The following is a 12,345-nucleotide window of genomic DNA, read 5'->3' as shown; positions in this document are numbered from 1 at the left end:
CATTCCCACCAGCAATGGATGAGGGAACCCCTTCCTCCACAACCTCTCCAGCAGAGGCTATCATTGGTATTTTTGATTTTAGCCATTCTGACAGGAATTTTTAATTTCTTAAAGATACTGTTGTGACAGTGATTTAGTGATCCTTCTAAATTAAAGGTTTTGCATCCATTGGGTGATCCTCAGCATGGAATACCCACACTGAAAAGGGGCCCTGCCCTTATATGTCATTATTAGAGTCAAAACAATTATTCTGTAAACTTTTTTCTAACATTATTCCTTTGGATGATTAAAATACCTTACCTATCATGTCTGGTTTTTTTCTATCATGTAAAATACAAAATGAGGCTCAAATTTTCAGACAAATTGAAAGCTTATCAACAGTGTGATATACTATTCTTTTGAGAATTAATGGGCTAAGATAAAATGTTTGCTTTAACTAGAAAGACAGTCTGCCTTTTTTCTAGTCATGGATTTGGGCAGTATTTACAGTACTAAGAGTGAATTTTCTCCTGTCCAACATGCATCAAATCCAATCAAGAAAGTGATTGGTTACTTTCCCCAAAACAATCGCACAACTATTGTACCAGTAAGAAAATTTGCCTGGCAAGTTGGTATTAAGGGATGCAGGGTGCAGATTAGGTATGGCCATTGCCTTGCCTCTCCCAGAAGCCTGCACAGCACCTCCCAGCTTCCATAGTGGAAGAGATTTTTCAGTTCATGGTTGATTTCTTCTTGGCCTCTAACTAAAGGGTCTTCAGAAATAGGGTCTTATTTTGGTGAGCAATCAAGAACACTAGCAATAGATTATATTGTTTTGGATGTTTCTGGGGTCTCCCTGACCAATAACTCATTGAGATCCATTACTGGCATTGAGGTTTTCATTTAATAATCCATGTCTTCTAACAGCAGCAGCATTATTCACACATATGGAATAACTCTACTCAAGTGCCTTTGAATTAACTTACAAGCTAGTGGGATTTCAGAAGGCTTCTTCACACAGTTGTTTTGGCTAACCCACCCCTTACACTTTCTTTCTCTTCCCAGCCCCACTTAGACATTTAGCTCCTAGACCCTCCCCTTCTTTCACACTACTCTTTTTTATTATATACTGTTTTACTTTGGCTTCATGATCAAGTAATTTCACTTCCTTATTTCATTTTGGCAAGTTGCTGTTGATCTAAAGAGTTTTCTTTTTTGATAAATGGGCATGGTTGTCAAACTCCATTCTAATATGTAAGCTCAAATCCATATAGTTATGCTTCCTTCAGCCTTGGTCAGAGGAGATTCTTATTATTGCAATGGGTCATAGTTAATACAGAGACTCAGCTGTTCACAGTACTGAGAATGGGTCACTGTGAGTGCTGAGCCACAGATTGGAGCATCTATATTGGTACCCTGATGGTACAAGGCTCAAAGAACATGGAAGAGCAGGTGGAAACGGCAGAAGAACTGGAGAGCAGGGGCAGTGCTGTGAAATGCTGTCCTCCGGACATGATGTGGCTACTGCACATACAAACCTGAAGTGACTGTAGCTATTTACACAAGACCTGCACACGAAAAGGAGGAGGGGCTCCTGATAGCTCACCTCTAGCTGAGGAGCTATTGGCAGCTGATGGATACTGAGCAAGGTAGAGTTATTTTTCCTTGGAGAAAGAGCCATTTGGCAGGTTTCCCATGCCTCAGTGGATCAACCCACACTCATCACACATGGGCAGCAAAGGTTGGATTCATTGTTTGATTTTGTTTAGGAGGACAATAAATTAGGAGGAGGATGTATCAGGGGTTGGGGGGAAAATGAGAAGGCGTAGGGGAAGATATGACCAAGATTCACTATATACATGTATGAAATTTTCAAAGAATAAAACAATATGTAGTATGCATCAAGCTGCTGGTATCCAGTTAGCACAATGCAAGGTCAAGGGTCATTTAAAGGTAGTGCATGAAGCTACAGAGATGGATGGAGAAGACTGAGAACGTAAACTGGAAGTTAGGGTTCTGTATAGTCTCAGAACCTCTGAGCACAGGAAGGTTTGTGAAATTGGGACTTAGAGCCTATGTAATTGTCTGTCTAACCTTGAAGTTGATCAAGTCATTTCTCTTTGGCAAATCAGTACCTGAAGATACCTTATGTTGCACAAGAAGTAAGAAAGCTTGCAAACTATTAAACAATGATCTTTTCCAGCTTTCTGTTTGTTTGTGTTGTTTCTTGGTTTTGTTTGTTTTGTTTTGTTTGCTTGTTTTTGAGATAGGGCTTCACTATGTAGCTAGGTTGTCTTGAAGTCTTAAAATTATAATCCATCTTCCTCGGCCTTTGGAGTGGTGAGATGATAAGCATGTGTCACCACACCTAGCTTACACAACCCTTTCATACCACTTTTAGATGAACACGGAGCTTCCATGGCTCCCAGGCAGCATTAATGCACCTGAGTCAGTTCTCATGCAGGGCTTCCTGAAAACCCAGGTGGTTTTTCTACATGCTTTGTTTTGTTTTGTTGAGAGGGGATAATGTGAAGGAGGCCAGGCTGACCTCACACTGATAATCCTTTTACCTCCCTTCTCAAGTCCCGAGGCTACTGTCCTGCACTGCCACATGGGGTTCTGCTTCGTCTTGAGCTGTTGGGCATGAACTGCTTACTTTTAATTGCTATGATCTGTTGAACAATGACCGTTAGCTAGGCATCATTTTAAGTATGCATGTCTTATCTCACTTCTCCACGACACTGTGAGGGAAATATTATAATTAAATTTTCTTTGCAGATGAAAACACAGACTTACAGAGATAAAGACAGAGGACTACATAAAATACAGTGAGGTCAGAAATATAAACTAAGGGGGCTGGAGAGATGGCTCAGTGGTTAAGAGCATTGCCTGCTCTTCCAAAGGTCCTGAGTTCAATTCCCAGCAACCACATGGTGGCTCACAACCATCTGTAATAAGGTCTGGTGCCCTCTTCTGGCCTGCAGGCATATACACAGATAGACTATTGTATACATAACAAATCAATAAATAAATATTTAAAAAAAAGAAATATAAACTAAGCCTGACTCCATTGCCCTAGACCCTACTAGATATGCTCTACTGCTCCCTCACTAGGGAATGCTTCTCATCTTGAGTTATGCCAAGACACCCTTTTAAAAAAAGTCTCCAAACTCCAAAGATGGATTTAAATGGTTTTTAGAATACTATTACTTAAATGTGCACAACCACAAAACTAGAAATCAACTCTAGCCTATAATGTTTTAACCACCATAAAACTAATTACAAAGTTAATTTTAAAAACCACAAAATCAGTATAATTCAAGTAAACAATATTAGTTTAATCTCAGAGAACATTGAGGCAGAGTTTTCATGGCTGGGCATAATATATTTATATTTTTCTGTGTTATGTTGTATTTGTAACCAGGGGGTTCTCGTTATTTTGGATGTGCTAAGTTATCATTATTTTTGTTGACATTTTTCTTCTCAGTTATTAACTTTATCCATCACTACTTTATTTTGCAATGTTGATCAATTGCAGAGTACCTTCCAAATACTATCATTTGCTGAGTATTTCCCATGAGGTCTGTACTAATGTGTTTCCTGATAATGAACTGTGGGGATTCATGCTGATGGAGAAGGTACTCCTGTGTCTGTAGGAGCTGGGTGTTAGGATATTAGAGGGTAGTTCTGCAGTTCTTGCTTACTGAATGGGCAAGTCGTCTCATGATCTCATGATCATTTTTATTTCAGAATAGCCATGGTGGAGAGCCCACGTCCAGATGTAGGAACTAAAACCAAACCTTAAACATCTGTGGTTATTCTGTGGTTGTCTCTCTTTTTGCTGGTAAGAACTTAAGAGAAGCGCCCTGTGGGTCAGTTTATGACCTGGTATTGTCACACAGCTTACAGTGCCCCAGGAGGGAAAGAAAACTGGTTTTTGTTTGAAACATCTTAGTAAAGAGTGGTACAGTGGATAGTTAGAAAACATACAAAGATGTCACTAAACCTGGGGCAGAATTATTATCACACTCTAGGAAATCTCTCAGTATCTCTGTCTCTCTATATCTCTATCTCTAACACACACACACACAGAGAGAGAGAGAGACAGAGAGAGAGAGAGACAGAGAGAGAGAGACAGAGAGAGAGAGAGACAGACAGACAGACAGACAGACAGAGAGAGTTAAGATCAGCTATACCCCAAGTCAGAGTGGGCAGATTTGAAGGAATTTTTCTACCCCAGTATAGCTCTGCCTCTCATTGCCCTCTAGCTGGAAGGTCAGAGTTCTTCCTGACCTTCTCTGGTCCAGCCGGTCTTACTTTCAATACAAACACTTGGGAAAGGTGAGGTGCTTCGGCCATTGTATTACGGAGTGAAGCATTTTATGTTATCGTTTGTTTCTGGTGAGAGAATCACAGGGAACTAAACTGGGGGGTTCTGAATAAGAACGGATAGGGGAGAGAACCATGAAGGCGGGGTTTCAGATTTTGCCTGAAATTCTCTCATGTAAGCAAGCTTTGACATTCTGATAGTCTTGATCAGCTGAGATTCTGGCTCAAGCCTCTTCAGTGATTCTTCAATGGGAAGTAAGGAGCTAAGCTGCACGATCAGCCAGTGCCTCCTGAGACTCATGATCACCATACTGAGTCTTCAGGCTGGTATATGACAGTGTTTGCTGACAAGAGGCAGGGCTATTCAGTTTCTCAGTGCTTCTGAACACTCCTAAGTACCAGTGCATGAGGTCCACGGCAGGGGAAGTCATGGGGCATCAGTTACTGCTGGTCCTCTTTGAGAGTTCACATTGTTTCTCGTCCTTAACTACTCACTACAGGGGCAGGATTAACTCCTGAGTAGCCCCTGAAGCCTGTATTTTCTGTAACTCTATCTGGTCACTATTTCCGTACAGCAGTCCTAATTTTTACTTAAAAAGAGAAAAAAAATACTGAAGTTATTTCTCTCTGGCTGTGAATTTCTAAAGATATTCTCTTTTAGCACCTGGGTTTGGATTCTGTCTTCATTTCTGTCATTCTTCTATAGATGGCCAACATCCCCTGCCCCATTTTTTAAAATCTGATGTTCCACTTTCCTGGTTTCTGGACACACCCTCCACTTTGTTTGGGCCCTTTTATCTAGAGGCTGATTTCAGGTTCCACTTCCTGCTGTCCTGCAGTGTGTCTGCTCAGTAAATCCAGTGCATGAGATCACTATTTAGTTCCTTTTGCTAAGTGCTAAGCTCCAGCTGTTTTCTCGTGCACCATTTTCTTTCTGTCATGGTTTGAGTTTGCTCAAAAAAAAAAAAAATCTGCTGCTCTGCTGAAGGTTCATGTCTAACATATCTGTCCCCAACTGCTGGCGCCATTCTGGGAGATTGAGGAACCTTTAGGATATTGGCATCAGCCAGAGGAAGATGGTCACTGGGGGTAAATTTGGGGGTTATATTATCCAGAGCAGGTCTTTCTGTCTCTCTCCCTCTCCCTCCCTGTCCCTTTCCCTCTCTTTCCTTCTCCCTTTCCTTCCAGATTGTTCATTAAATGAATAGTTCTCTTACATCATTTCCTTCTCTCACCATGTTGTTCTCCCTGAACATAAGAGGCCACCCGACCATGGACAGAAGCCATGAAAGAACAGCATCCTTTGACATTGCTCCTGCAGGCATTTGGTCCCAGCAGAGGGGAAAGCGCTAGCACGCACTTAGATCCCTGGATCTACTCACATCTATCTAGAGGACCAGGGTGACACTTTTCTGAGGTGGTAAATGTGCCCTTCATTCTGTCTCTGTCCATCGATCTGTCCTCCAGTCTCAGTTCCTTTTTAGCATACGACCTCCTCTAATTGATGTGACAGAAATGCAGGGGAAAAACTGGGGGAAAAATTATTTGCTAAAAAGAGACCACCATGATGAAAATAATGCGAGTTCAGAGTAGGGTAATTTACTCCACATGAGAAGCACTAAGTTAATGAGAAAAATAAGGAAGTTCAAGCCAGGGGCTAGAGGACAGAGAGGACCAGAGAGATGAATGGAATACTGGGGGAAAAGATATATGTATAACTAAGGACTTTGAGAAGACTTCCTGCATGATGTTCCCTTATGCTACCTTCTCCAGAAACCCTCAATAAAGTTATTCTTGCTTTTCAGAGTCTCAAGAGGGAGATTCAGTTTTCTCTTGTGATTGTTTCTGCCCTAGGATGATGCAGGGAGCAGAAAGAGCTAGTTTCATTTGGTATGCCTTTCTTGTTGTTTGTTCTTCTTTCCATGAAAGTAAATCTTGGTTGGCAGGTAGAATGCCTAGGAGAGAATAGGATGTAGGGGTCATTAAAATTGTTCAATGTTGGCCCATGACACTTCACGCTGCTGAAAATGATGAATGCATCCCTATCTCATCCCAAGTCACATTTGGTACTAGGAGGAGTTTCAGCTTTTGTTTTTCATCTACAAATCCTCATGGTCATTGGTCAATGTAGGCTCAGACACTGTCCCTTCAATGCCCCAGGCCCCAGCCTTACTCTTCAAGTCACCTGGAACTTTAAGGATCTAAGGATATTAGCATTGTCCCCCAAGAGGGAGTTGTGACAGGCTTTATTCACATACACTACATTTCATGCAATTTTAGTTACAGAATCTGTGTTTTTCCTAGGTCTCTAAGAACCAAGCATCTGGGAATAGAGTTCATTGAAGACAGTTTTTTTGTTGTTGTTTTCTGTTCGGAGCATGCAGAAGAGGCATGAGCTCCCTGAGCATCTGGAGTTGGAACAAACATGGTATCAGGAGGCCCATTGCTCTCCAGAGAGAACTCGCCCTGTGCAAGATCCTTTGCCATCATTAGCTCTGAACAGCAAATGGGCCACAGAAGGGCTGCTTTCCTTGGAAGAAGTCTACAGAGGGCAACTGGCGTTTTAGCAACGGTTTCCAGAAATGTGTGTCTTGTAGCGATTAGATGATTAGACTCATTCTTGTGGTGCTAAACTTAGAAGTGGAAAAAGGAAACACACTCTTGAAAAATTTCTAAGGTTCAGAAAAGCTTCCTCAGAAGTCCATTTTCCATTTTAGTGAGGGGAAAAAAACACCAGAAAGCATGCCAGTTAAAAAATTCATAAAGGCTGCATTACACTCAGTGGAGACATTTTTCTCAAAAAGACAAGAGGTGGTACTTAGTGACAAAGTCATGAACATTAGGTACACCCTTTCCAAGAAAGCAGACCAAGCTTCTCCACAAATGGAAAGCATTTTGTGATTGGTTTTTTATAATACCTGTGTGAACACTATGGGTACCATTAATCCTTGTGTGATCAGAAGTAGGGTATTCAGATGGCAGGATAACCTTGGTCCATTAATTTACATTGATGCTGACTTCTGAACCTTCTGTAGATGTGCTGAGAATTCAGTTCCTAGGGGCTGTGGTCCACTTGAGTGAGCAGCCATATCAGAATTTTCTGGCCTCTGATTCTCGAGGATTATGCAGAAATATGTTGAAATTCGTGAGTTTAAAACTTATACTATATGAAAAATAACTATATGTGTAACTAACCAAAGTTGAGAGTAAGGCATTCTCCCTAATGTAAAAGACCAAATTTGGCACAAGCAGAGGATTAAGTACTAATTCTAAGACTTTCCCAGCCTGGTACTTGACCTTTATCCTGTTTCATACATCTTACACGAGTCTTTCATGAATGGTCACAACATGGTCTTAGATATTGCAGATAAGTAAATACCTAACAAATCCAATAACTGAACACACATTTATAGGTATTTTGTTGCATTGCCTTTCTACGATCATTACTGCTATTGTGGGGATGGGCAGCCTCCAGCAGCACAAGGCTTTAAAAGGAATCCAAGGCAGCAGAAGCTAAGACTTCTATCTGAGGGGGTTTAGGGGAAAAGGCACTCTCTTGATGGATTCTTTCTTTATTCTCTGCTCTCTCTCTCTCTCTCTCTCTCTCCCTCCTCTTTCTGTGTTCTTTATACTATATACTTTTTTCCAACAGCTTATATACCGACAAAATTTTTCAGTCATTATAGAGGTTATACCGTGGTTACATTCTGTTTTTTCAATGAATGATTAAAGCGAATACATAACAAACAGTAAAAAGCAGCATGTTTTCCATATCCTTTACTTGATCAAACATTTTAATTATTACAGGTGAAAAACAAATTATTCCCAAGAACCCATGTACATTCAGACCCAAGCAACTTATTATAGATTAACTGTGTGGATAAGCAAGGTATTTGTCTCAATCAGGTCTTTCACTGGCAGGCTGCATTCTTTAGTTACTAAGAAAGGGTCAATTATTTTATTACTTATATTGAAAGTTAATCTTACAAGGGATCTTAAAGGAATCGCAAGCCTAAACTTTTATATATGAAAAAAGAATTTGTCATCTCTACTTTAAATCTTTAGGATACATGCCCACTCATTAATAGTTTTTTATATCAGGATATTGAGGGCAGAAATGGGTATAAGGAATTAATCATCACCTTTATTCATCAACCAATCCTAGCAAGAAAGGTACATTAACCAATAATAATTGGGCTGCTTTGTTTTTCTTCCCTGACCTTAACAAGTTCAGGGAATTCAACTATGAGCATTTCTAAAACTTTAGATTGTCTTCTTGGATTTTTCACCTCAAAAATATTTAGCAAAGACATCTTAGTTTAACTTTGTTATTTTTCAAGGCTTTGTTTCAGCTGTGATGGACTTCAAAAACTGAACACATCTCCCATTGTTAAAGTTAAGAGAATTTAAACTAGCTGGGCTACTGGGACTCAGTTGTTAACAATTAACTTGAGCTACAATCTATGCAGCTCCTTAGGTGAAACTCACAGACCCTGGCCATGTAGCATTTCCTTGAATCTATTTTTATTCATTGAAACCCTGTATAAGCTATCATTGTTATTATCCATTAGATAGTAGTACAACTTGGAGAAGAATCATCTTCTTGACAATCCATAAATAAAAATGCCTAGCAGAACAGGATGTTTCCATGAGATAAACACACTACACGGAGGCAGGGAGATCTTCCCACACCCTTAGTTAGCTGCAGCGTACACGTAAAGACATTCCAGCGTCTGTAGTCCTGTGTCCTTACCTAAACTAGATTCACCCATCAGAGAGTTTTCTTCTGGTGGGTTGACACCTTGAACTGAAATTGCCACTTGCTGCTCCTCTGACATGGCCACCAGTAGATTACTAAAGATTTAAGACTTAGGAAGTAGAAAAGATATAGGCAAATATAACATGGAAGAACTGGCAACCTGGGCTAGAGTTTTGGGTGGAGTCTGTTTAGAGGAGTCCATTTTGTCCTCTGAATTAAATGCTTAATGCCACTTGAGATCTGAAATTGATTTACACCAAGGCCCCTTTTGAATTGCTTTTAAGTATGGTACATAATTAGAACTCAAGGAAGCTCTGAAGAAACATCTTCTGACTGATTGTTACCATCCCTCCAACAAGAAGAGCTATCTGGTAGGTGATGATTTTGTTTTTGAAGAGCCTTATCGTTTGGGCTATTACCATCATAATCATTCAGTGATTGCACTTACAAAGCAGTACACACACACCCTTTGCAATCTGCCTCTTAAGAGACCTTTCTCGAAAGCAATTCTGAAGTGTTTTTATAGCTCGGATTTTAAAGTACGACCGCAAGAACGGCTGCGCTCTTCTCCTTTTCTTCTACCCTAAGTTAAATAGCCTCGTAGAGAAGGTAATCATATTAGCTTCAGAAGGCATTAATATTTTATCTCAAGAGCATAAGCTCATATCTACATTGAAGATACTTACTCCTTGTGAAAAGTACAACAGTGTTGAGATGTGGCTATAAACTAGAAATATCTTTTGATTATTAGCTTTCTCTTTCTCTGAAATGTGGCCCCACCTAACCCCAAGACACCTGAATGCTTTTATATGGATGCCTTCTCCTTTCTTAGGATTTTATGTAGGAATGTTTTGAGAGTTCATATAATGCTAACTTTTGCTGCCCCTTGTACATATAACATATACTCTATAGATTGCTTTGCTCCATAGGTTCATAAAGACTGGCACTGTTGGGAGGTGTGGCTTATTAGAGTAGGTGTGGTGTTGTTGGAGAAAGTGTGTCACCGGATATAGACTTTGAGGTCTCAGAAGCTCAGGCCAGGCCTTGTGCATCTCAGTCTCTTCCTGGTTTCTGTGGATCAGATGTAGAACTCTCAGCTCCTTCTCCAGCACCGTGTCTGTCTGCACTCTACTGTATTTCCCTTCATGCTGATATTGGACTAAACCTCTGAAACTGTAAGCCAGCCAGTATTAGTCAGGGTTCTCTAGAGTCACAGAACTTACAGAATGAATCTCTTTTTCTCTCTCTCCTTCCATATACATATTTTATTATAAATATAATATATATAACTAGTAATATATTATTTTATTGGAATGACTTAGAGGCTAAAGTACACATGCCTAGCTGTCATGAAAAGTCCAAGAGTTTAGTAGTCTCTCGGTCTCACAAGGTTGGGTGTCTCAACTGGTTTTCTGTATGTGCTGGAGTCCCGAAGAAGTAGGTTTCAATGCCAGTGAAGGGATGGATGTGTTGACAAGGCAAGGGCAAGCAGGCAAAGAACAAACCGCCCCTTCTTTCTTCCATTGTCTTTATATTGACTTCCAGCAGAAGGTGTGACCCAGATTAAAGGTGTTCCTTCCCACCTCAAGATATCAAATAAAGGTGTGTGTCATTCCGCCTCAGGATCCAGATCAAAAGCCTCTGTCTCTCAGCATCAAGAACCAGATTATAAATATGCCCTCCATTTCCAGATTGTAGTTCATTCCAGATATAGTTAAGGTGACAACCAGCAGCAGCTATCACACAGCCTCAATTAAATATTTTTCTTTATAAGAGTTGCTGTTGTCATGGTGTTTCTTCATAGCAATAGAAACCCTAACTAAAATAGAAATTGATACCAAGGGGGTGTATAGCTGTGATAGACCAGACCATGGTTTCATTTGGAGGAAAGTGAACCTTGGGATTTGGGGTTAGGAAAGTACTACAATGCTCTCAGCTTTGCTTAATGGGCTATAGTAGTAGGAACATGGAAGACAGTGGTGCTGAGGGTAATGGAACTCGGAGGGCCTAGCTCAAAGGTTTCAGAGGAGAATGACATTAATATGTGGCTTAGAGATTACTACTCCTGTGATATTTTCATGAAGAATGTGACTGCTTTTACCTTTGTCTGAAAAGTCTGCCTAAGGCTAAATTGAAGAGTTTTGGATTAATTGCATTGGCAGAGGAAACCGCAAAGCAGCCTAGTATGGACTCTGCCGTGTGCTTATTAGTATTCATACTTACACAAATGTATAATGAAAAGGAGCAAGATGAGCAAGGAAAAAATACAAAATGCCCCATTTTAGGAGAAGAGGAACACCAGGAAGAGTAAGCACATGGAAGAGAAACATGATGCTAAGTGGAATCAAGGGAGTGGTGACCTCAGAGCAAGACCCCACCCAGCTCAGCTTCCAGTTTGTAGAAATGAATTAAAGAAAGGTGAAAAGGAATTAAAGAAGAGCTTAGGGCCAGGAGTGGTGATGCACACCTTTAATCCCAGCACTTAGAAGGCAGAGGCTGGAGGATCTATGAGTTCCAGGCCAGCCTGGTCTACACATCAAATTTATGCCAGCCAGGTTCAGGCAGTGAAGAACAGAAAGCTGGTAAAGGTGTAATTGAATGAGGGAACCATGTTCCAGCCCCAACAAGCAATAAAACTTGGCAGCTTCAGCCAAGTGGCTCTGGTTTTAGAGTCAAGGAGAGAAGAAAGGGGCTATGGAATCTCCTTCCACAGTTAAGGAAAGTCTCTGAGTCAAGGGAGATATCAAGGGTATACCTGTGTGGAGGCCTAGAGAGGCCACTGTGTGAAGCCTAGATTGCCTTGGAGGCCCCACAATGTTGGAGATGGCCAGAGCCTTGGGATAGCTGCCTGGAAGAGCTACTAGCAAGGAGTGGAATCAGCCCAAGAGAAAGAAGTATGTTGTAGTCAACATAGCTGAAAAGAATTGGGGATATGAAGGTCACTTTGACATCAGACATGCAGATACAGAGTTTAGAGTTTTCCCAGGTGGCTTTTGGTCTTTCTTTGATTCAGTATGTCCTCTCTGAGCTCCCTTTCCATGCTTTTGGAATGGTAACATATGTTCTGCGTCATTGCATATGATCTGATTTTCCATTTTGGCATTTAGAGGGAATTGCCGTTAAGGTTGCATGGATCTCAGAAGAGACTTGAACTTTGGACTTTTTTTTTTCCCAGCAGTTAATGGATTTGGTTTAATTGTTCCACTCATCTTGTTATATGTATAACAAAATTTGGATATCCTATTCCTGGTCAGTGGAGATATTTGTTGACCAAAAAA

This window comes from Microtus ochrogaster, chromosome 18 (assembly GCF_000317375.1).
Source record: "Microtus ochrogaster isolate Prairie Vole_2 chromosome 18, MicOch1.0, whole genome shotgun sequence".
In the NCBI taxonomy this organism is placed as follows: Eukaryota; Metazoa; Chordata; class Mammalia; order Rodentia; family Cricetidae; genus Microtus; species Microtus ochrogaster.
Note: the sequence above shows the minus strand (reverse complement) of the source record.